Raw genomic sequence first — 4,935 nt, 5'->3', positions numbered from 1 at the left:
CAATATTCTTCACCAACACCGCAATTCAAAGGCATCAATTCTTCTTCGGTCTTCCTTATTCATTGTCCAGTTTTCATATGCATATGATGCAATTGAAAATACCATGGCTTGGGTCAGGCATACCTTAGTCTTCAAGGTGAAATCTGCGCTTTTCAACACTTCAAAGAGGTCTTTTGCAGCAGATTTGCCCAAAGCAATGCATCTTTCGATTTCCTAACTGCTGTTTCCGTGGGTGTTGATTGTGGATCCAAGCAAAGTGAAATCCTTGACAACTTCAATTTTTTCTCCATTTATCATGATGTTGCTTATTGGTCCAGTTGTGAGGATTTTTGTTTTCTTTATGCTGAGGTGTAATCCATACTGAAAGTTGTGGTCTTTGACCTTCATCAGCAAGTGCTTCAAGTCCTCTTCACTTTGGGCAAGCAAGGTTGTGTTGTCTGCATAATGCAGGTTGTTAATGAGTCTTCCTCCAACCCTGATGCAACATTCTTCTTCATATAGTCCAGCTTCTCGGATTATTTGCTCAGCATACAGATTGAATAGGTATGGTGAAAAGATACAACCCTGACACACACCTTTCCTAACTTTAAACCATGCATACCCCTTGTTCTGTATAAACAACCGACTCTTGATCTACGTACAGGTTCCTCATGAGCACAATCAAGTGTTCTGGAATTCCCATTCTCCGAAATGTTATCCATAATTTGTTATGATGCACACAATTGAATGCCTTTGCATAGTCAATAAAACACAGGTAAATATTTTTCTGGTATTCTCTGCCTTCATGCAGGATCCGTCTGACATCAGCAATGATATCCCTGGGTCCACATCCTCTTCTGAATCTGGCTTGAATTTCTGGCAGTTCCCTGCCGATATACTGCTGCAGCCACTTTTGAATGATCTTTAACAAAATTTTACTTGCATGTGATATTAAGGATATTGTTCAAAAGTTTCTGAATTCTGTTGGATCACCTTTCTTGGGAATAGGCATCAACATGGATCTCCTCCAGTCGGTTGGCTAGGTAGCTGTCTTTCAAATTTCTTGGCATAGACAAGTGAGCACTTCCAGCGCTGCATCCATTTGTTGAAACATCTCAATTGATACTTCCTCAATTCCTGGAGCCTTGTATTTCATCAACGCCTTCAGTGCAGCTTGGACCTCTTCCTTCAGTACCATCGGTTCCTGATCATATGCTACCTTTTGAAATGGTTGAGCATCGACCAGTTCTCTTTGGTATAATGACTCTGTGTATTCCTTCCATCTTCTTTTGATGTTTCCTGTGTTGTTTAATATTTTCCCCATAGAATGCTTCACTATTGCAACTCGAGCCTTGAATTTTTTCTTCAATTCTTTCAGCTTGAGAAATGCTAACCGTGTTCTTCCCTTTTGGTTTTCTATCTCCAGGTCTTTGCACATGTCATTACTTTGTCTTCTCGAGCCACCCTTTGAATCTTCTGTTCAGCGCTTTAACTTCGTCAGTTCTTCCTTTTGCTTCAGCTACTCGACATTCAAGAACAAGTTTCAGAGTCTCTTCCTACCAGTCAAAAAAGTCATTCCATTGTGGTTGCCAAATCTCAGAATTTTTCTTTTCTAATTTACTGCGCAGAAAAACTAGTTTATCCAGCTCAAAGGAGCCCCACGGTGGACATTGGTTTTCTAAATTGTCTTTAGTAAAATCATTCCAGCACCCAAAAACAAGCAGGTACAAGGGCCAAAGTTTTTTTCATATAAGCAGCCAGACTGCCTGAAGGCAGATTTGCTGAGTCCTTGTTGTCGTTAGGTGCTGTTGAATCAGTTCTGACTCATAGCGACCCCATGTACAACAGAACGAAACACTGCCCCATCCTGCGCCATCCTCACCGTCATTCCTATGTTTAAGCCCATGGTTTCAGCCACTTGTGTCAATCCATCTTCTTGAGGATCTTCCTTGTTTTGCTGACCCTCTACTTAACCAAGCATGATGTCCTTCTCCAGGGACTGGTTCCTCCTGATACCATGTCCAAAGTAAGTGAGATGAAGTCTTGCCATCCTCTCGTCTAAGGAACATTTTGGCTGTATTTTTTCCAAGATAGATTTGTTCATTCTTCTGGCAGTCCATGGTATATCCAATATTCTTTTCCAACACCATAATTCAAAGGCATGGATTCTTCTTCAATCTTCCTTATTCATTATCCACCTTTCGCCTGCACATGAGGTGACTGAAAACACTATGGCTTGGGTCAGGCACACATTAGTCCTTAAAGTGATATCTTTACTTTTTAACACTTTTAAAGAGGTCTTGCAGCGTATTCGTCCTATGCAATGTGTCATTTGATTTCTTGACTGCTGCTTCAATGGGTGTTGATTGTGGATCCAAGTAAACAAAATCTTGACAACTTCAGTCTTTCTCCATTTATCATGATGTTGCTTATTGGTGCAGTTGTGAGGATTTCTGTTTTCTTTATGTTGAGATCTAGTTCATATTGAAGGCTGTAGTCTTTGGTCTTCATCAGTAAGTACTTCAAGTCCTCTTCGTTTTCAGCAAGGAAGGTTGTTGTCATCTGCATAACACAGGTTGTTAATGAGTTTTCCTCCAATCCTGATGTCTGTTCTTCTTCCTATAGTCCAGCTTCTCAGATTTTTTTGCTCAGCATACAGATTGAATAGGTGTGGTGAAAGGATATAACCCTCACACATACCTTTTCTGACTTTAAACCACGCAGTATCCCCCTGTTCTGTTTGAAGGATGCCTCTTGATCTATGTACAGGTTCCTCATGAGCACAATTAAGTGTTCCAGAATTCCCATTCTTCACAATTTTATCTACAATTTGTTATGATCCACACAGTCGAATGCCTTTGCATAGTCAATAAAACACAGGTAAACATCTTTCTGGTATTCTCTGCTTTCAGCTAGGATCCATCTGACATCAGCAATGATATCCCTGGTTCCACATCATCTTCTGAATCTGGCTTGAACTTCTGGCAGCTCCCTGTCGATGTACCACTGCAGCCATTTTTGAATTATCTTCAGCAAAATTTTACTTTTGTGTGATTTTAATGATATTGTTTGATAATTTCTGCATTCTGTTGTGCTGAGTCCTTATAGATGACATTTTCCACCTTGCTGAAACAGTGAACACACATGCTATTGAATCCTGAATGTGCACAGAAACCTAAATGTGCACTGAGACCTGAATTTACGCTGAAACCTGAATGTGCACTTCAGAAAGAGAAGGTGAGTTCAAACTTAATGGATTGAAATCTTAAATCTGCCAAATTCAATTAGAGTCCTGTCAGGGGTTTGCCGCACAGTGTGGACTGGTTTTGCATCCTATGCTTGTGATTTTTTGGCTTATTAGGCTTAGGAGAATTGCAGCAACAGCCGCACCAAACTTAATTTGGTAACGAACTCACAAAACGTTTAGAGTGTAAACTGAAAATGAAAGTACAAAAGAAGTCCAATAATAAAACCTGAAGAAGGACAAGTCAAGGAAGTGGGGCTTGATTCAAGAGACTTTTTACCTGGGATGTCTCCTGAAAGTCTGTGGAGACAGATGGCCTCAAGGAGCCCACACGGGTACTGAAGCTCTGGATTCTCAACTTATCAGGGCTGCCGAAGATAATACTTTCGAATCCCACTTCTGACACCAGAAAATGTCAAACAATAAGAATGCATTATTGTTGTTGTTAGGTGCCATTGAGTCAGTTCCAACTCATAGCGACCCTGTGTACAACAGAACAAAATACTGCCTGGTCCTGCACCATCCTCACAATCATTTTCATGCTTGAGCCCACTGTTGCAGACACTTGAGTCAATCCATGTCATTGGGGGTCTTCTCTTTTTCGCTGACCCTCTGCTTTACCAAGCATGATGTCCTTCTCCAGGGACAGATCCCTCTTGATAACATGTCCATAGTATGTGAGACGAACTCTCACCATCCTTGCTTCTAAGGAGCATTCTGGCTATTCTTCTTCCAAAACAGATTTGTTTGTCCTTCTGGAAGTCTCTGGTATAGTCACTATTCTTCTCCTATACCATAATTCAAAGGCATCAATTCTTCTTTGGTCTTCCTTATTCATTGTCCAGCTTTTGTATGCATATGTGGCAATTAAAAACTTCATGGCTTGGGTAGTCTGTTAAAATAAAGAGATTTATCAAGGAATAAAACAATTTGCCAGGTGGGCAGCAACCCTGTAGAGAATACAAACTTGCTCCAAAGTATTGGGATTGAAGTGTGCTTTTATAGTAAAAATGGGGAAAAGGAGTCTGTGATAGTCGTATGGTTACAGCCACAAGGTGGGTACGTCTTCAACCATTCTGTTTTCAACTACGTTCTTCCTGGAACATCTTGAGTAGATTCATTTTCCTACAGTCACATTCCTAACCCCCAAATCTTAAAGAGTGGCTTGGGGCAAAAGCCAGGTGGTTAAACAAGATGATTGACAGGGGGCCAGGGTCTCCTGCTTCCACCCAGCCAGAGGCCCAAGGCTGTATGCACATGAATGGGAAGAATCAAGATTACGTTCTCAAGAATGCAGGAGCAGGAACTTGTAACAAAATGAAGTTTTGATTCAGACCTTATGTCAGCCATTTTATTATGTCAAGTGCGTCTGTTTTAGAAGTTTGCTAGTACAAATCCTTGTTCCATGTCTGGTATATGATAGGCTCTGTATTAATGCTTGTTCCTCACCTTGTATACAGTAGGCTCTGCATTAATGCTTGTTCCATGCCTGGTATACAGTAAGCTCTCCATTAATGCTTGTTCCACGCCTGGTGTACATTAGGCTCTGCATTAATACTTGTTCCATGCCTGATATACAGTATGAATTTCATTCATGCTTGTTCCCTTAATGGATGAGCAGAAAGTTCGTTCCCAGTCTTTGATACGCTTTGGCGCTTCCCCAGGGAAGCGGCGGCTCCCTGCGCACGCGCAGACCTGGAAGGCTGGGACCC

Source organism: Trichechus manatus, unplaced genomic scaffold (assembly GCF_000243295.1).
Source record: "Trichechus manatus latirostris isolate Lorelei unplaced genomic scaffold, TriManLat1.0 scaffold00057, whole genome shotgun sequence".
Taxonomy (NCBI): domain Eukaryota; kingdom Metazoa; phylum Chordata; class Mammalia; order Sirenia; family Trichechidae; genus Trichechus; species Trichechus manatus.
This window is presented reverse-complemented; position numbering follows the sequence as displayed.